Source organism: Cygnus atratus, chromosome 19 (genome assembly GCF_013377495.2).
Source record: "Cygnus atratus isolate AKBS03 ecotype Queensland, Australia chromosome 19, CAtr_DNAZoo_HiC_assembly, whole genome shotgun sequence".
NCBI lineage: Eukaryota > Metazoa > Chordata > Aves > Anseriformes > Anatidae > Cygnus > Cygnus atratus.
The window spans coordinates 1,741,421-1,763,145 of NC_066380.1; the positions used below are offsets into that span (position 1 = coordinate 1,741,421).

The 21,725-nt window shown below is 37.0% G+C and overlaps 1 protein-coding gene across 6 annotated transcripts in view; it reads left to right on the top strand.

Moving 5' to 3' along the window:
• Positions 1-21,725, top strand: part of DENND1A (DENN domain containing 1A) — a 201,384-nt gene that overhangs the window by 127,300 nt on the left and 52,359 nt on the right. The gene's annotated exons all lie outside the window — the stretch shown is intronic.

Sequence of the window (21,725 nt, forward strand, 5' to 3'; positions counted from 1 at the left end):
TATGTTGTTGTGGTTTGAAACATCCATTGTTGTGTTTCAATTACATTTAAAACATATGGAATAGTAGTTGGGAACTTACTGAAGTGTTAAGATGCTAATAATGAAACAGAACTGTTCGAAGGAACTAGTGGTGTTACAGTGATTCTGCCAGTGGATGATATTCCTAGTTTAAGACTGTTGTATTATTCTGTATAACCTGCAGCTTTCAGATTGAATGAGAATTGTAAATAGAAATCAGTACAAACTTGAATGCATTGGGAATTACTGACAATAAGTGAATCTTTTCCATGAAGCAAATCTTTTTCATGAATTTCCATTAGTCTCTTTTGTGCCTTCATGATTAGTTTCTCAATCTTATTCAGGTTTATCAGCCTGAACCCAGGTGCTAAGCAGAGATTAGCTCCATAGTTACTTGTGTGTCCCCCAGCAGTGGGAGCCTCAGAGTGCTCTAAGAGGATAGTTTACTCAACTGTTTTGACTTCTTATACCAGTTAGGATTTAAGCTTCAGGGATTCGTAAGTAGTATGGTGATACCAGTAACACAAATCAATACATTTCTCAGGAAGACATTAAAGCAGCAGTGTGATGGCCTGATGTGAGGTCAGTGTATTGTTTTATACCAGTCCCTTGCTCAGACTAGCACTATCAATTCCTTTAACAATGCCAGTGCCTTGAGATCTGAGTGGGACAGAGGTCAGAAAAGAAGTGATGGCATGTGGTGCAGAGTAAAGAGGCAAATGTTAGATGAGTCCAAACAGAAATTTTGTTGGAGTATGTGTGCAGGAACATGGAAATGTGCACGTTACGTACTGGTGCATAATGTGCTTTGAAAAGGCTTTGTAGCATTTGATGCTTTATCCACTATGAAGTGTGATTGTTGCCATGGTAAAATGTTTTTTAAGTTATTCAGTGGTAGAGCAAATAGTTGGTTTCAACTCCCACTAATTGCCACATCTCAGTTGCTTCCTTACCTATGTAGCCACCATTTGTGTAGCTTTTTATTTTCCCCACATGTAAGTTTTAAAGGTATGCATTGTATACAGAGTAGATCCTTCCCTGTCACCAGAGTTGTCTTGATATGTCAGGGGCTTGTAAGTTCAAAACCAAAAATCAAAGAATAGGTAGAATGAGGATGGTTTTGTACTTCAGTCTGGAAACGTTGTCCAAGGTAAGGATCATGTTCTGTGCACCTTTTAGTGCAGTAATAGCTGAAACGTTACGTTCCTTTGCACGTGGTTGTCAGAGGGCAGGTGCTCACAAGACTGCTCTTGAGATTGTCGGTGTTTACCTGGTACATGCTGACACTTAAGTTTCTGTGTTATCTTTGTTGGAATCTGTGAGCATTGTGAATCTTGTGTTTCATTGTATGAGTAACTTTGCAGCCTCAGTAGAAATTACATGTTCAGCCATCAGACTGGGTAAGGTCACTCTGGGTGTCTTCTGTGTTGGTGCTGGAGAAATAAAAGTATCTTTGTTCAAAAGCCTCTAAATCTTCCCGTTACCAGGGAAGGTTTACGGTGAGGAGCAGAAAGAACCATGATACTTCAGCTTTACTGTGGAAGGATTTGTACGTTCAGCTGACAAATTATTCCTCTGTGCCTTTCACACCAGATTCTCTGTGTTTTGTACCATTTTCTACATTTGTTTTTGTTTTTCCTCAATTTGTTTCAAGCCTTTGTTTTTGACTTACATTTAGCCTTTGTTTTTATTGTGTTTTCTCCTGGTACTTTACTTATAATTGAGAGTGCACAGCCCCAGCAAGCAATGAAGCAGTGTGCAAATGCCGCCATGCAGCAAAAGTTGAAGATATTTCCTGAACTAATAAAGCGCAGGGGACTTAGAGTAGAACAATGAAGCAAGTAAACAAACACCAAGGATAAAATAACAGGACCATTGAATTCGTCTTCTGTGTAAGGCACTCGGTGAGTGTGTGTTTTTTAAATGAACTATGAATAAGTTCCATTTTGTATTAGAAAAACAAAAACAAACAACAAAAGACCATTCAGGCACGTGAAAATCTACAATCTCACTAGTGTGAGCAGCTATAAATTTCAACAGAAAGTAGCCCATGAAAGAGGATGGTAGAAGAGGTTTGGGGTTTTAGATTTCTGAAGTAGACTTCAGTAGCAGGCAAACTTGATGGAATAATGATAAAGATTAGAATATTTAATCAGGTTAGGAACAAACTAATAGAGCTTAATAACAGAAAAAGGCTGCTCTGGGCTTTCACCATGCACATTACAGATTGTGTATGATTTAGAACATAAGCTTCTAGTACAAAAAGGGATATTTAAATAAAGGGAAAGGCAGTAAATCAACATTATTTGTAATGATTTGCATAGATAAGTGGTAGAGCTCATTCTGTTAAAGCCTAAAAAGTTACAGGCTTAAAGACAGAATGAGACATTTGTATGCCTGGCATAATTGACAGTTCAGTGTGATTGATTGCTGTGACAGACAGCATAGGAGACCTGCTCTCATTCAGAGGTACTTTTCTTCAGCATCACACTGAGGTATTCTGATACTGCCCTGGGGCTTAGCAAAATCACATGTGAAGGAAGCTTCAGTAGTGTGCATGCTGTCACCTCGACTCTGCAGTCCTGGGGAGGGACGGGGGTACTGCAGTCTGGGTGTTCACCTTGTACTCATTACTTGCATGGGGCTTCTGAGGGGAGAATATGGAATGGGACTAAGCCCCTTGTTTGCTTTGTCTTGTGTATATCATTGGACAATTAGGCAGCTTTTTTTCCAAATATACTGATTTTGGTATGGACAGAGCATTAGTAAAAGATAAATTCTGGCTCATGACCAGAATGTTATATAGGCAAAAATAATTTCAGCAATGAGACCACCACCTTTTTCTTCTTCGTTCTATATCTAAAATGTAAACCCTGCAGAGGGATGATAAATGTGTTGTTCTTTAAAGAACAAACAACTTCAGTCTAGTAACACATCGAATAAAAAGGTTCCTTCTTTTCATATTTTTTTCTAATTTAATTTGTTGTTTTCTGTTCCTTTCATTGAATGATGAGTAACTTTTGGCAATGACAGATATTCTATTGTGACTGAAATATGCATTTTGTAAGTCATAACTTTACTTGGTATTTAAATAAACTGTGTATGTACAGTGTACAAGATTTATGCAGAACACAGCTGGAGGTTTTCTACTCAGAATTCCTATGGTTTAAAATGTCTCTTTTAAGTTTGAAAATGTGTTGTGAAGTGGATACCATTATGATAATTGGAAGTTCAGCTTCTCTGTCTTGCCTCTATTATTTTTTTGAATACAATTAACACATCACACACACTTCACCTGGTCTCTCCTCATTTACCTCTGACACTTCCTTGATATTTATTTAGACACATGTGGTGTTTTTGCTTTGAACTCAATAGTTGGTATATTCACTAGATTTATTTTTTTTTTGAATAAACATTTTTCTCGTTTAGAGATATACAATTAGTTTGCATTGTTAGAGAAAAGTATACATATTGATGTCAATTTAAGTCTTTTACTTATTTGTTAGATGATCAGGACATAAATTGTGTAAAGATTGTAGAGAAAACTGTGATTACTCTGAAATCAAAATACCTGCTGAGAAGTTGCAGAAGGAGCTCATTTCATTATAGTTCTCACATGGGAACAGTACAGAGAAGATATGCAAAAAGCTATCTAGAGAAAAATGTATGGCTGTCAACACTAAATATAAATATATATATACCTACAAATAATAAGATTTAAGGTAGCATAAACATGAAGCACATAAATCAGTGCCTTGTTTAAGTTAAACTTTATTCTGTCAGATTTGGCAGCAATGCTTTTATTGCTGAGAACAAAAGTAAGACAGTAAGTTTGTTTTAAAAATCAAGAAAAAAAAATCTTAAACTGGACTTAGTAAAATAGTATTGGCATAGTGTTTATTTCTTAATTTATGTAGCTTGGTGTAGTATATAACAAGTATGTAGCTATTAGCGATGTAACAGCAATATCCTCTGGAAAACAGCTAGGAATTATATGAAACAATTCTTAAAATTCTGAAAAAGAGGAAGTCTGTCTTTGACAGATCAAATTTTAGTGATGGAAGAAGAGGATATGAAAATACCGTAATACTGTATTTCATATGTGGAAATCAGGTTTGGAGATTTTTATTTTTAGAAACACTAAGACTTGGAGGTTTCAGAATTAAATCCAAAATTCAGTCTATGCTTGACGCTCACAATAAAACAGGATTATTTCATTGATTTTTAGCTGCAGTTTGAAACGAACTAGTGTATGCTTTTGTGGAGTTCCTATTCACTGTCCATTCTTGTGATAACTGTTTTCTGGAATATTTTCAGTAACTATGTTACTGAAGTTGAATAGTATTTGTAAATTGGTTTAATATAGAGAAGAGGTGTCACCTACTTAATAAGAATTCATTTTCTATGTTTTAAAACTGAATTAAAATAAGCATGATCAACTCAAAGCTTTTCAGATCACGGGGTCTTCACATTAGAAGTTCAAAGATGTACAAAAAAAAGGAATGTAAGCTGTGCACTTAAGTGAGTTTTATCTAAAGCATGTTTTTTATTTTTACAAGAGGTTTGTCTGAGTTCTTACGCATGCAGAAGGTCTTCCTCATTTCCTGCAGCCCTGGTTAGGTATGAAATGCAAATCTGCACAATGCTAGGGGTTCTGAAACATTGTCTACAACAAAAAAAGTGTGGTTGTGACAAAGGACAAAAATTAGGTGTGTTTCGTTGCCTTGCTGTAGTCATCGCCATGGAGAGATCCATTGTTCTACAGCCGCATCTTCGCTGGGTTGCTTAGGGAAGGGCACGATGCAGATACCATTAAAACAGGCATTTGTAAGGGAGACCTGCATCACAATAATGCCAAAGGAAATCAGTGTTTTTCTTTCGAGATACCTTTGGCTTGGACTTCCAATTTTTGAAATGCACATTTAAAATGATCTCTATATAAAACTACTTGGAAGAGTGTTTTTTTTTTTTTTTTAATGAAATCATTCTGTAGTAAAATATTTCAAGTACTGGCTAAGCTGTAAAGCTTAGGGCTGATAAACAAAGCATCTGAAGCCAAATGGCCCCGTAGCTAACCCCAATTAAAATAAAGATTTCATTGCACGCTGTCCTGACAGAGAGGGAACATATTGTTGCCTTTAAGGGAGTTTGGTTTAGTTAATGAAAGAATTTATTTCATTTTTTCAAATACAGAACCTAATTAAATAAGTTTCAACTTGACTTGTAGTTGAGGACAATTTAACTCCTTAAAGGTTACTTTTGTGTCCCTAATGTAGCTCTCTTTTGAATAATTTCTGGTGTAGTATTTGGTTTTGTGATTTATAAAATAAGAAATTTCATAGTAAATCTTGTGTGAGAACCATATGCCAGTTGTCTGTATACGTACATATATGTAGTTTGTTCTAAACTAATAAAACTTATTACTGACATTGCTCTCTTGAAGCATCCTATTTAGCATTAAGCACTACTAGATTCTTAAAATGAAATGAAGGTGGCATGTCTTTGCTCTGAATGCACTCTAAATGCTATACGAACATTGCTTAGTCCTGCTGTTCAGTGAAAATCAAAGATGTATCAAATAATTATTTTTGGTGAAGCTCTCAAAGCAGTAGTTAAAATCTGTATCTCTAGAGCGTTTGTTCTTAGAGAGGATTAATGGTGAAAATGAAAGCAATTTGTAAGGATTACAAATGTGATTAATTTGCCTTCCTTAAAGGATCTGCCTGTACTTGTATAGGTAAAGTTCATTTGTCAACTAAATTCTCCACTAAAAACATGTGAAATATAAAGAACATTCTTATCTAAGATGCTTTCTTCTCACATATACATCCATTTTATACTCAGCACTTGAAGGCAGTCAAAGAATAGGAATGCTGTCATTACCTTACTTACTTGCCTAAAAAATAATAAATAAATGGCTGTATTGTCTCTTGCAATAGAATCTTGTGAGTAGAGTTAGTTTCCATGGAGTGATAGCAAGTAATGCTTTTTTTTTTTTTTTCTGTGTTGGTGATACTTTTGCAGTGTATTCACTGTAATTAAAAGCACCTAACCAGCATCATTCAGAAAGTGTTGGGTTCTTTTAAATTAGTTCTTACAGAAGCTGAACCTAAGCAACGAAGTTCATGCTTAAGGTAAATTTTTAGTTGTAACATGCATGTAAGTGTTTTCCACAAAAATATCTATTAAAACTAGAGCTACATTTTGTTTTGAAGTAATAGCTTTCCATTTAGTAGGGAGGACTTGGTAATCAAAATTTTAAAAACGTATATATGTCTCATCTCTCCTCATTTGGGGATTTTAGGCGAATGTTTGCAGTACGTATTCTCTTCTAAATGTCACTTAATCATGCATTCTCTTTACATCTTGACTGAATTGCATTCTAGCTTTCTTAGAGGAGTTTCCAGTGTGAGCAAAGAAGCTCTCTCTGATAAGGAGTGTAGATTTCCTTAAGTCAAAGTTGTTCCGAAGGCTTCAGTAGTTCTGTGTGCCACAGGATTTGATTGCTACCTTCAACTATGGAGAGAAACGGTATTCAAACAATTTCTACATGTGTGAGGAAAGACTAATTTTTTTACAGATGGGTATGAACATGAGTGAAATTAAAGACTAGATCCTATTGCAGCACTGAGTATCTCATCTATTTGACATATGTTGCAGATCTTGAGTTAACTCAAATGCAGCACTGTTCTCTTCTGTGAATTTCTGTGAATCATTATAATTAAGATGTTTCAGAAATCTTGAGAGTAGTTGCCAAACAGAACCAAAACAAAAGCATCACTACTAGCCAGGGTTTTAGGCACTGTAACTCTGCCCTAAAGCTACATTTCCCATCCGTTATCTCGCCATAGCTTATTGTGCTCAATTTTAATTAAACTTGAATAGCAATTTTGCAGTCATAACTGACATGAAAGTTTTCCAGAATCTATTTATACCCACAGGACACTTCCCCTACATGTTTTTCTTGTGTCTTATTTTTCATCTTGTCCAAAACTGTTTTTTTGGAAAAGTCTTTGGTGATGAAGGGCATGAAACAGAAAATGATACAATGATTTGACTGGCAAGTGTCAGTTTGCAAAGAAGAAATGGATTGCATTTTGTATTCTGTGGGGATACTGATCATAATAGTCATATAGGAAACATTAAAAGCCTATGTATTTGATAAGGATCTTGGGGGTTACTTAATTTTTCATATGCTTAGTGTATCCTGAGTATCCTACATTTAGTTTTAACGTGCAGATGCTGAATTTCTAAACATAGAAACTACTTCCGTGATGCTGCAACCTTCAGTTTTGTTTTTTTTCTGCCTTTAAGCATGTTGCATTCACAAATATTGTGCACAGCTTTTACTTTGATATCCTAGAGTCTAAAAAGTCACTTTTTATGGTTTAAAAAAATAAAAATAATGTTGGAACATCAGTCTTTATTATTGCACAGGAACCTCTGCAGTATTAGTTGGTTGTCAAATCCCTGGGAAATAACGGATTAACGCGCTTGATCGTAATGCCATGTTCAGAAGTTGAAGTTTGCTGATGTCCCCAGCCTCTCTATTTAATGCAATTACAGATATGCATTCAGGACATTTGAGTGGATTGCATTTCATTAATATGATTTGAGCAGACAATGCTAAGTTGCTGTTGGGCCCTCTCTGACAGCTAATTACTGAAATGAAGTGTGTACATGGCTAAGAAACAATGGAGCACTTGTCAGGAACATTAAAACAATGCAGAAATAGTGTCAAATTTTGGAATCCCTCCTCTGTACGTTTTTTCTTGTCTCTAGAGACTAAGCTTGGGACATATATAGTTGTGGTGGTGAGTTAGACCTTGGGGAAACAAAGTTTATCATCACTGATGAAGAGCACAATGTAACTATATTGTATTTTCCTCTCTTTAATTCTGACACCTGCACATACTTATCCTGATAACTAAACATACCTACCTTTTGCTTACAGACAGCATTTTTGCACATTTTTCCCATAACATGTCTAATCTGGTTGTTTGAATACTGGAAGATACTATGCATGCCAGACAATCTTGTAGTGTTTTGCAGGAAGAAGTCTCCCAGACAATTGGAAGGAGGTGGGTAGGGAGTGACTTCTCATTGTTTCTCATTGTTCTCATTCCACTATAAAAACAGAAACAAAACCAAAAAAATAAATAAAAAAATAAAAAAGGGGCAATCCAGTAAGGTTTGTAACCAGACAGATTTGAAACAAACAAGGGGCTATTCTTTGTACAGTAGGTAATAAACCTGCTGGGTAAAGCCTATTGGATGATACTGAGGAACTTTGTATTAGTTATGGGGGGAGACTGGAGAGAGACTTGAAAGAAGCCTTTGTTCAGGTTTATTTAATATACCAGCGACAGCAGACTAACTGAATTTCTTCAGATGAAGATTCCTCTGATAGGGGGGAGAAATAACATTCAGGCTCTCCACCTTCCTGGTCTTTCCAAAGCATCTGCTTTGGCTACCTTGGAGACAGAACACCAGGCCTTTTCATGTGATCAGTTACGGCCCTTCTGTTATGAAACTGGTTTTGTACTCATCTTTCATTTGTTGTTTGTTTTTTTTTCTTTATCCTAAATTTAGGTATCAGCCACTAGAAATGGTGTTGCTAGAGAATTACACAATTTGTCATAAAGAGAGAAAGAAAAGGCAAGAACTTGTTTCAGGCCCTGAGTGGATAAGGCTCTCCCATCCCATCTCTATTTCAGGCACTGAGTGAACCACTGTTTCGGTAGTGGTTTTGTTTCCGAATCATCTTTCTGTTTAAGAAACTGTGTTGAGTACCTTATGTACCCATCTCTTCTTGTATACATGTCATTCTAGAGTAGAAGCTAAAGCCACAGTGCCTTCAGTGCTGGGGAATGGGCTTATCTCAAGGCTTTTGTAAAAACCTGTATTACACAAGGTATTTTTGTCTTTATGCTGCATCTGCAGAATTATTAAAAATAGTATGGTGCAGACTACAAAGCATTTTTATCATCCCATTCAATTGATTTCTGTATTGTTGTAAGAGACAGTGCTAGTTATTATTGGAGATTTTTTCTGTATGTGCTAAGAAGAATCTTGGATTACCAGTGTCAGCTGTCTTGGTGTGTTCAACCATACCCTGATTATAATGAGAGCCATGAGCAGCTCGTGTAATTTAATCTGTGCAGCTCAAAGGTAATATCCACAGGTAATATGGAGACAGGGGAGTTTGTATTAAATACATTCCAGCCATTATGACCTCAGTGGTACTCGCTTATCTCTCTGGTTTTACAAAATGTTTTTCTTTTTAATTCTTAACCATTTCAGTTAGTGAACAAAAACAGAGGAAACTGAGTTGGTTTTTTGCATTCCATTGACGATAAGGATCAGCCAAATACGCTGGTTTAATCACACTGCAATCTGGTGACCTATACAAAATTGAAGCTTAGTTTCTTGGTCAATATGAAAATGCATTCTTCAAAAGGTACAGCTTTTAATGATAACCCAAGAGTTATAACTAGTATGTTTCAGATCTTGGTGTGGTTTTCTGTCATGAAGAATTCAGGGACCTGCAGAGGTGAGTTATCAAAATGCAATCAATAAATGCAATAGGTATGACAACATGTAATACAGATATTTGGGCACACAATGCATTGTTAGTGACCTAGGTGATTTAAGGGGTATTGTTACGATGTGTAGCATGACTACTTTATCTCATTTATGAATGTTTCCAGATCCTCCTCAAGGAGGATTCCTAAAAATTTTCTTCCTGCTTGTGGGTTTTCTGTTGTTAATAGGTATTTTAAGTTTCTCTGTGTCTGGTACATCCAGCCATGATACTGGCAACTTGAGTCCTGTCATAGCAAAGATGGGAAGGTGCACAAGTTATTGATAGCATTTAGGTGGATACCCAAACGCACACAATACATTGAATGTCTGTCTAGAGCTGGTTCTTATCCCTTTACACATACTTCTTGATGCTAACACTTTCTGTGCATGGTACAAGCAGCTGATGATAAGTTGAGAGGGAGCCAATGGTTTTGGAGGGATGCTGTGATTGGGAGGCTTGAAGCATTCCAGAATACTGAGTACAATGCACTAGCAAAGCAGCGTAGTCTTTTGGTTACCATTGCATGCAGTAATACAATATATTTCTGTAACGTAAATAGTGTAGCAAATATTATATTAGCAAAAATATTCGTCCCTATCTACTATAGATGGAAAGATTCTAAGTAGTTTTTTTATTTAAAAGTAAAATCAGCAAAAATACCAAAATTATAAAGAACAACAGCTTGTAAAATCTTTTCTTGTTGACGCTTTCAATCTATCGGTTTCGTAAGGAGAATAGATGGAGGTACTCTGCCATAGAGATTCCCAATAAACAGGACTCAGGCATACGCAATTTAATAGAGTGTTTTTATTTGTAAATTAATGTAAACTACTGCAATTTTCGCTGCAAATTCTAGGAGTGGAAATCATGTGGATACCAGGAACTAAAAAAAATACCTTCTACAAACAATGGCAGTAAAATAATTGCTATTAAAGATACTAATTTTTTGTTGAATTTGAATTGAATCGAAAAATCTTGAATTTTTGAAGGCTGCTTCAACAGGAGAAAAAAGGAGAGCGATAGGCTGCTGGTAAGGAGCCTGGTCTGCCTGATCAACTCAAACATTCTTGTTGAGGTGCTGGAATAGTTTGCTATCCTTGCAACTCATTTTACAAAGCAAGTTCCAGATTGAGCTCTGCTTTCATGTATTCTCTCTCCATGGAAATTATGTCCTTTTTCTCATTTCAAATTAGATGAGTACAACGAAATCCTTATTTTACATATTTATTAACAAGGTTTTCATCCCTGTGGTATTGTAATTATCTTCACTGCTTTGTGCAAAGAAATTACAGGGAGAACTCACAAACCTTTAGGAGGTTTGTGTGGTCACTCTTTTTCAAGCATTATTGCTCTTAGCTGTATTCTTCTTGCACATTTCTCCACCAACCATTATTTGCTGGCATTCTTTCCATACACCGTTGATGTCCTTGCTTCTTTTAATTCTGAGATGAATTGCATTGGAGACCTCAAGTAAAGTTCAGATCCCTTTGGATATGTATTGTTAGAATCCTGATGTGTGAAGAAATGATGTTGAGTCCACTGTCTGGCATGCAGAGGGTTAAGGGAATTTTTAGCATCACCAAAAAGTATTTGGTCAGGTACTCAGGTGCTGAAAATTTTCTTAGCAACATCAGTCACCTAGGAACATGATCATCTGCTGTTCTGGGGTAGAGATTACAGAGCTTAATGATTAGCTACTATAAGCTGCAGCTGATGCCAGACTCTACCCCCTTTACACCTAATTAGCCTCATTAATGAGCTCTTCTGCTCTCCACAGAGAGGGCTTTCTCCTTGGAATAGTAGGCAAAAATACCTCACCCAGGTAGATGTGCTGAAACCTTTAATTATTGCCCACACCTGCAAAGCCTTGTGTCTTTGACAGAAATACTGCTTAGCTGAAATTGTGCTTGTTTACAGTGACCATGCTACAAAGTATTAACTCTTTAGCACCACAGGAATTGTTTTTAAGCTTTGAAAGTGTTTATGTACAGTGTAAATCTAAGCACTCAAAGATTTTATACTTGATAAAGGGGGGCATATTGTGAGTATTTGGGGGGGGGGTGGTGTACGTGACACAAACGTTTTTTAGAAGTTCTTGAGTATTTTGTTGAACCCTGAAAATGAGTTCGAATTGCTGTTGAATGTCAGATCCTGTGTTACCAGAGCTAAGAACACTGTTAAGCAACTTTCATTCTGTAGATGTTCAACTTTTGCAGGTGGAGGAATCTAATTTTACAGTGCTAAAATGAAAGCATGGGGGAAAAAAGCACATACACAAATTGATTGGTTTAGCAGACAGTGACTTTTATGTGCTAATGAAATGTTCTGGTGTGATTTGTAGGTATAGCAATTATTGGTAAATGTCTGCTAAATTGTAGTGTTTACATTCTTAAAATTTAATACCTTTGTTTTTTTTTTGTTTTTTTTGTTTGCTTGTTTTTTTTAATGCTAAAATAGCTATGCAATGTTTTGTTATGTGTTCATTTGTGTCAAAGCAGTTACACCCATGTAGAGCAAATTTGCATCTATGTTTATTAAGTGCTCAAAGGGCAGCTCAAGTTGGCGCTTGATTCTAGGTTTTAATAGGGGAAGTTCAAAATGCTAATTTCTCAGTGCAAATACTTTGGCTAGTTAGTAATTTTTTCCTTAGTAGCCAGCTTTCCTGGATTTTCAGCAGGAAATGCCTGCTGTGAAAATGTCTAGCATCCACCACGTAGATACTTGGTGGCACCAGGAAAGAGTTTCGTCTGGGCCTGCACAGTGTTCAGCTCCAGTGAAGCTGGGACAGGCAGGCGGTGAGTGTTTTACTGCTGTTCCATGCTCATTGTCGTGGCTTTCTCGGCTTCTGGCCTGTCATTGCAGCAGCCGTTCAGCAGATGAAGCAATTGCAGAGAAAATCTCATGCTTTAGGATGCGCAGAGTCTGTAGGCAGCTGTAGTAACAACTTGTGGTTCTTTCTGAGGGAGTTTGAGCCAAGGAATTTTTTTCCTAGAAATTCGTCTTCTAAAGTGAATAGAAGATAGTGTGCCTTCCCAGTGCTGGCCTGGAGTGGCAGAGCTTTTCAGCTGAGAGACTGTGATGTTTTAGTCAACTGCCTTCGCCTAGAAGGTATTCCTAGCAGAGTGCTGAGCTAATTTGAACTAAATCGTTAAGGTTAAAAAGGAATCTGGAACATGAAGCGTAAATTCATACAGTTGAAAGACTATTAAGAAACTGAAAATAGGGTCTTAGAGCTGTGAGATCACCACGATAATGGATGCTATTATTAGCTCTTATGATCATGTGGATAAAATTTGTTTTACTTTGTTAGTAATGAAAATAGCATCAGGCCTCCCCAGCGAGGCGTGTTGTGCAGTGCATGAGCTGCAGAAATTCATGGGCTGCTTTTCATGAATGCAATTTGAATTGAATGCAAAATAAAGCATCACAATGAATGATTATATGCAAAATACAAATATTTGGGTAATGTTTCATCAATTGTTAGTTCTTATAACTGTTACATGAATGGGACTGAAGTTTGTGGAGCCTTCTGGTGGAAACCTTGGCAGGCTTAGTCCTGTTTCCTAGGTGAGAAAACCTGAGGTTCCAGGGCAGGTGAGAAGGACTTTTACAAAATCAAAATTATCATTGAGGCCATGTGGGTCTGGAGGGGAGCGAAGTTGGCGGTTTTGGCCCAGGAAATAGCTGCCCATCTGCTCTCTGTCAGAACACGTTAGAAGTGCATCTGGAGCTGTGCCCCCGAGTTCCAGCTCCGAGCGGTCATGCGGCTGTCTCCACGACAACTCAAGGAACTGCGTAAGCTGCTGTGCTCCGAGCCAGATGCTTCTCTGCACATGTGGTCTAATTAGATGGCATTTTTCCCTTCACAAAAGACTTCAGAAATTGTGTATGGTTTCCATGTCAAAAATGCGTAGCTAATATAATGGGAGTCGGGAGGAGTTGTGGCCAAATGCTAAATAATGACACTTGCTGCGAAGCTGGGCTGCGCTGCGCGAGCTGTAGGTTTGCAGTTACGCAGAACAAATTCCCCTTGGTTGCTTCATCATGGATTGAGGAAGACCTCGGGGGGGAGTGGTGAAAGGAAAAATCTGCTTTTGTCATCCTCACACTGGATGCAACTTTCTCTTTATGACTATCAGGAAACAATTGGAGGGCTGAGACAGCTTCCCCATCTTGCAGTCAGTGTTGGCATTACACGCTACTCTGTCTCGGAGGCTGTTTTGTTTTGTTTTTAATTTTCAAAGCATTTGAATAAAAACTGCAGGAAGTGGGATGGAGAGGAGAGCCCAAGGAAACAAAATCAATTCTAACTTACCAAAAATGGAACTTTCTAATCTGGCAGGATCTTGAACCTTTTGTTATTCGGGGGAAAGGGCTCCATTTAGTACGAACGATAGAGGAGCCCTGTTACAAGTAACGGAAAAGCAGCACACCTTTTGTGATTGTACTAGTGTGGCTTTTTCTCTAAGTCTCTCTTGCCTTCTCACGTGGTAAAGGCAGAGCCTCACTGTGACAAACCAAGAGTAAATAAATAGTAAAATGAAAATAAAGAGTTCTCATTTACTTTAAAAGAGAACGCTTTGCTCTTTTCCACCTGTGAAGAGAAGCATCTTGAGCTGTTGTGGATTGGTTGCCATAGTTCTTTCCAGGCCTTTTTTGTGTGGACATAAAATAGACTGATACTTTAAGGATCCTGCAGTGGTGAGTGTTAGTGGTCTGGCAGGGCCTAAGTTCCACTTGTTCCCAAGAAGAGATGCTATTGCATCTTTAAGAGTCTAATGACGTAAGATACCGATTTATAATCCCACATATGATAAGCAAAATAGCAAGCATACATGTGTATTAATTTATATGTTAATCATTGACCACTTCGATTTCTCCAGAGACCATTAAATGATTAGAACTGAAAGGAATGAAACCTTTTTCCTGCATTCCTAATCCGGTACCTTTGATTATCCCGTCTTGGGGGACATGACAGATTCCTTTTCTAGCTGTGTTTTTTCATGGCAATAGTTGAGGTTTCCACACCAAATTATCAAGTGGCATACCATGATGACAAATCAAACCTCATCGAGGTCTGTTACAGTAATAGCATTTACTTTGCCAGATGCTATATGAAGGAGGTGACATAACGTGTCATGTTATCTTATATCTTGTGCATTAGTATATCTACCAGAGACTAGATCTCGCTAACTCAATGAAAAATTAAAAATCAATTCCATTATATCCATTGTACTTATAGAGTGGTGGTTTTGTTGTTACTGAGCTGAGAGAGCAGGATTTGCTTGGCCTGTCTTTACGACTAAAGTTTTTATTTTATACTGCATTACTGAGGTTAGATTTTATTCTACTTCTACATCTATATTAGCTGCATATTAGGGTATTTCTGTCTTTAAAGAGCAATTTCGTTCAATGTGGTTTTGGGGATCATCATACAAAGCAGTCAAATGCAAAGTGCACAAAAACATATTTTCAACATGTTTTAGTGGGTGAATCCTGGAAACTTTACTGTTTAGGATGAGTTTTGGCTTTTTGTGTGTATCTAAGAAATCAAAATATTATCATTTGTGACCTCTAGGTATATTGAACACGTCTTAACCATGATCAGTTATTTATTATCTTTGCAGAGATTTCTTTTTTTTTAATGATATATTTTGTATCCTATTGAATTTTAATAAATGAAACAAAGAAAAAAAAAAAGCTCATCGTGTATCTCATGGGAAATACTTTGTGTAGTAGTAGACTGTGTAGACTGTGACTTTGTGTAGACTGACTTCTATATTTTGTCATAGTATAAAATAACTCATGTAAAGAATTGCTCTGTAATTTTTCTCCTTTTTTGTATTGTCACTAATGTTCTGCAATAGTTAAAATAGCAAAAGGCTTTTTTATTATAGGGAATCTGAATTGGTAGCCGCTTTGCATGCAGAACATACTAGCTTCAAGCTTCAATGGGAGTACTTCTCATGGAGTGATTGCAGAACTAGGCCCTGAAATTACCTTGCCAGCTAATGATAAAATCGCATGCAGGCCACAGGGGTTTTTGTGGAATAAATATAAGAGTGGAACAATATACAGTACACATTATACCAGTAATTTAAAGCGTATTCAGGACAAAGAGAGAGTTCCTGGTGCAGGCAGCATCATAGAGATTTGCTGTATCTGATAAAGATTAGGTTTCTCAGCTCGTAATACCATACTATTACTTTTCTTTTGTTAGTCTTTCAACACCTACACTCATGCATTGACACAATATCAAGTAGGAAGAGGAAGAATAGCCTTGTATTTAAGGTACTGAACAGGGATTAAAGAAATTTCGGTCCTTTTCGTTGCCTCTGCCAGAGACTTTTGTGACCACATACAAGTTACTTATTATTTTCTTGCCTTTATTCTTGATCTGTGAAATGGTGATTCTTCCCCCACCCTTCTCCCCACCCCCCAGCACTAAATGTTTTATTGCTGGCATCTTTGCGCTTTGTCTTCCAGGTTTGTTGCTTGAGTTCTGGAGGCATGAGGCTGTATTTGTTGCCTGGGGAGAGAGAATGGCTGGCTGGTGTAGGGGATTCAGAAATCAGAGGAGGCAAGCCTATATAAACATTTCGAAAAATAGCTTGCTCTGTTACAGGAAAGTCATTTTGTAATTTGTGAATAGAAGTATGTGTCATAGTTCTCCATCTAAGATGAAATGCCAGTTATCTTAATAAATTAAAAGGGGTCAAAAGGAGAAGCAGAATGTTGCTATGTGATTTTTTTTTTTCCAATGACACATTTTGTTAGTTTCATCTTTTATTTAAGGTTGGTTTTAGTTCAAAATGTGTCAGATCCCTTAATGGTGTTGGAAGTTACAGGCTGAAGTAACATATAAAGGGTTGTCATTGAACTTCTGCTGCATCAATCAGTATCTGAATTGTTTTTCTTACAACATTGTAATACAAATAAATCTTATTTTGTATCCTTTATATAAAGGTTTCATAATAATCTTAATACACCTAACATTTTTGGATCTGAAGGTATTCTGGTGCTGTAGAATTGATTACAGCTTAATAATGCATTGCATGATGATAATGCTGTAATAATTTTAGCAAGACCATAAGCACTCTTGGCCACATAGTTCTAAATTATAGTGTTAAATGAGATTTTGATGAAGATTTAATATCTGCATATTATATTTTTACATTTGAAATTGAATTGTGTGTTTAAACGTGCTTTATCCTAGTTGGCAACCTGCTGGTAAATAATAATGATGTCTTCAGTGGTTGTGGGATACACATTTATGTCCTTCCTGCAGATGCTTTACTCTTATTTGAGTTTTGCCAAGAATGTATTTGTTGGTATGAGTTTGCTTTTTTCTGCACTCTGTCTCAGAGCTCCAGTTGGTACCTAGTTTTGTAAAGGGAATTACGTGAGGATTTTGAAAATACTTATGAGGTCAAATCCACATGTGAAAACTAGATCACTGCTGCTTTTCAAAAGGAGGTGTTTGTTCTTGTCATCTAAACATTAAAGAAAAACAAAATAATCCTCTATGTTCCTGCAAGTTTTTCTTGTTTCTTTGTGTTAGTGCAAGGTGAGTTCTACTTCTTTGTAGTACAATCAGGAAAAAAAAAACAAAACACTTTTGTTGCTATTTACTTCAGTCCAAGTTAGGAGCATGGGGAAGAACGCTGTTATTTCATGCATTACCGAACTTGTCTGTCTCCCAGCCTCTCATGAGTTGTCTGCAGAGGGTTGTTTTATAAAAGAAAGCTCCCGAACTGCTGTAATGGTAATGCTGTTGCTGTAGGTGCATATACCCATGATCCACAGCATAGGTAAAAGGAAAGTTCTGACATATGACATTTTGTAGGAGTTGTTAATATGATTAAGTGTTATGATTGGTGTCGGTGATTTGATTGACTTGCTGTCATTATTTCCCTTTTATTTGTCCTTTAGTGATATTATTACAGATTATTACAGGAGTTACCAGATCACAAGCAGAAGAATGACAGCTGTCAGAGAGAAACTCCAACTCACCAGCAACTGCAAGGGTTGAGAATTTAGGGCAATGTATCATTTTGTTTGATGCTTTTTATAGATACTTTTAATAAGATTTATAGTATATATACTGTAAATACTATTTAAAAAAAAAAAGTAAAGATGTTCACTCTTGATGTATTCTACCAGTGGTTATGTGCTCTAGTGAGGAATATGATAAAAAGCCACAAATTGGACTGGTGATAGAAGTGGGCATTTACATTTAAAGACAGTAAGTGTTTGAACAGTACAGTCTGCATTGGTAAATACATGATTTTGAAATACTTTTCATGATTATGCTTAGAAATCCTAATTTATCAGACCTGGTAAACTGGTCTCTTTTTGAACAGACTCTTAATTTACTTTTCTTTAGAAGAAGTGTGGTCAAATCTCTGAGCACGTGATTTCTTTGTTCCTGAGTAGCATCTTGAAATGCTAATAAAGCTATGGTACCATTTGCTTAATGCAGAGTGTTTGATCTGTGCTTTCTTGATTCCATTATGACTGAGGCAGATGCAAAGAGCTTTCCTGTGCTGAACGGATGTCCTAGTTACAGGAGGTTATTTGTCGTTGCAAATGCAAGCAGAATGAGCCGGTGTCCTATCAGGTGTCTGTCACCAATTTCAGATTTTCTTTATGGAATCCTGCTGGCTGACTGATCATCCTTCTTCAGCTGTGATGAGCTAATCTTTCCTTGACATTGTAATCACAATTCTTGAAAGGTCTGCAGAGCAGTTGCTTGCCTCTGGTTGCTGTTGCATCTGACGTTGACATATATGTCCAGATCAGTGGCATCATTCTTGTATCTTAGTTTCATTATAATGCTGGATGGAATTAAGAATGATTATTCCTAGAATATCTCTACAGGCTTTACTTTGTCACTTGCCACACAACCAATTTTAGTAAAGGATGTGGTTATTTGCAACATCTAGTTAGGTAGATACAAGAATCTCTTACACATCGTTGTTCTTGCTGTATGTTTGGGGTTTGGCTGCACAGTATACTGACACTAGGCTTACAGCTTGTAGACTGTCAGATTGTCAACTTGTTCTGCACCTTTAAATTCCACCCACATTTTTTCGTTTCATGGCTAGTTTACAGAGCAGCTCTAATGGGTTGTGTATTTATTAGAGAGGTTTTGAAAGAGCACCTACATGGTTTAAAGGCATGCATACAGCAGCACAAAATTCATTACCCTGCACCACATGCTGACCATGATAATGCAGAAGAGATTGCATGTATCTTCCAAGGCATAACTTTTGGGCTATCTAAACAAAGTCTTCAGTATTTTATTTTTTTACCTTTAGAATTGAGTTTTTTTTTAAACCATTGCTTGTGTAAGAGACTCTCACTGTTGACCTAATTTAAACCTTGTCTTTATTATGTTCATATTTTCCCCAGCAGTCACATGGTGTCTCTAAAGCCCCATCGTCCTGATGCGCACTTGGGTGTCTGTTCTGTTGTACGAGTGTCAGGCGTGTCAAGAAGCCCATGACTTACCTGATCACCTGCGTGTCTTTCTAGAAGTATCATTTGTGTTTGCCTTTGTCCCCACCTCCAAGTCCTTCTCTAACCTGTGCTGTCTTCGCTGTCCCACGTTTTTTTAGTCTTTTATACTCACTGTGAGAGTTATTGCCATAGCCAGATAGCTGGCCACTCTGCCAGTATGATAAATCAGACAATTCAGATATGGTACTTCTCTCACTGGCAGCAACTGTCTGCACGACTTCCTGTAACTTCTTCTGAAAGAAAGTTTTGCTTTCTGAGGAAAAGTGGTTTTCCTGAAAGTTTGGGGGTTCATGAAATTTTTTCAGCTTAGTTGATCAGAATCAGGCTTTTGTGGCTTTTATAAATATGTAAAAGCAGGTTTCATGAAACTATCGGACAGACTTAAATAAGTCCTAGCCTTCTTTTATTTTTCACTTGCTGCTTTAAGTAGATTTTAAGCATTATTTTAGAATGTAACAGAATTCCAATTTAAAAATAGGGCTGGCAACAGATCAGGTGTGGGCTGAAACTTTTCAGCTTTTTAGGGGTCTTGAGCTAGCAGCACTGCCCTGATGAACTTCATTATGCTATATGAATATAAAATATTCATATAAAGGGAGATTTGCAAAGGCACCTATTTTTTCAATGCGTCTGGGAGTCTGAAATCCTAATCCCAATTTCTTTTCTTGTTTTAAGATTGCTGATAGTATTTCTTTGAAATGTGTGAACTTATGTATTTAAAAAAATAATAATACTTTTGGGATCCAAACTTTATATATATATATATATATATATATATATATTATCCAATATTGCAGATCAAATCAGTTTCCTCACTGGGTCGCGTTGTGCGATCATTTAAAGCATTTGCAATGCCATAGCTTAGCTTCGATTATGCAGTTATAGTTGGAGAGGAGAACAATGGAAATTTAAGGTGTTGATAAATCAAGGCCTAAATTCTAATTGTTGGAGGTAGCAAATTTAGGAGTTGATGGGTTTATTAGGACAAGTCATTGTAATTGTTTTACATTTGAGCAAGACCATTGATTTCACAAAATATCTGTGATTCTTAGTGTGTCCCCTCTCGTATAATGTCATTTGTCAGTAAAAGCAGAACTGATTAGTTTCGTAATTTGCAGTTAACTAAATCTGTCAAGAAAATGGTCTTATTGTCCACCTTGTCTTTTTGTAATGAAGCTGTGGATGGGGGTTAGCAACAGTGTGTTCACCCTTGTGGAGGTCATGGAGGATGGAAGGTACTAATGCATTGTAAGCTGAAAAGCTCACGCTTGACCTTGATGATAAAAGTTTTTCCTGTCATCCAGCAGCAGTTGAGCCTGATTTGGCTCTTAAGAAGTCAAAAGGTCTAATCAGCCTAATGAAGAATCTCAATCATTAGTACTTTAGGGAAGGAAGTGTATTAACACTCTAATAATACTGCAGTCCGTCAACTGCCATGCGCGTGCTTATAGGAGCAGTACGTAGCTGAAATGAATGGGGAGAAGCTGGTGTCACTGCGCTTGAATGTACAGGAGAGTAGAGGAAGCTTCTGCTTGGCAGAGCGTGGTTCTTTCCACATTGTTCTGGTCATGGGACAAATGCTGTAGTTGTCACATAAGGAGTCTACTTTCTTTTTCAAAATCATGGAAATTCTTTGGCCCCGGGAAAAGGTGAACTGCCCTAAAAGAGTGACTCCTCTCATGGAGCAGCACCCAACCTGTGCACATGTTTTTAGGCAATCAGTGGAGATGGATCTTTTTCCTCCAGTTAAGAACAATCTGTGACAATGTGTTGACTGCTGGATTAGGAGTGAGGTACATGATGTACCATCCTGGTAATTCTGGTGGTCCAATTCACCATAGGTCAGGAAAAATTTATTATAGTATGATTATTTGAAACCAAATAGCTTCTTCTCTTTCCTCATAAATTGCATTAAAAACTGATATAAGTGCTTACACCGTTTGGCTACAATGGCAAGATCAGTTAGGTGGCCACATGGTGGCTTCCTTCAGAAGCTCGTGGGGAAAAAACAATGCTCTCACGTAATGCTGTGGCATGGGGTTTTGAGCAGTCATTTTAGAGGTCCTGCTATCTGCACTTTACATACTCAATGATAAGCCAGATTTCTAACATATAAAAAGCTTTCAGAAATGAAATGATAACACACTTTTTAAAGAGGATGTTTTCAGGTTTTTTTGCTATCTAATGTTGATTCTAAACTCTCAACAGATGAAAAATCCAAATACATTTTAATATGGCTATGAAAAACCCTCCATATTAATTATACATCAGTATAATTTTATCATGCTTTGCTACTTTCTTGGTTTTAATTCAGTAAATATATTTCCTTGTTATGCTGAGTATTTGTTGAGTGGAGGAAATTTGTGCCCTTATGGCAGATGCACAGCAGACTTCAGCATTAACATAACTCATTAAAATAAGATAAAAGTAGAGCTGCAAAGCAATCTCTGTCTTTTGCCAACAAGGTTGTGAAAAAAGGAAATTTCACTCAATTCGATATATGAAAGTCTAATCTTCCTGAACTGTGGAGAGAACAGAGTAGACGTTACTGACTTGTTTGTGCAGGTTAACTGGCTGGGTCTACCAAGGCAGCTGAGCA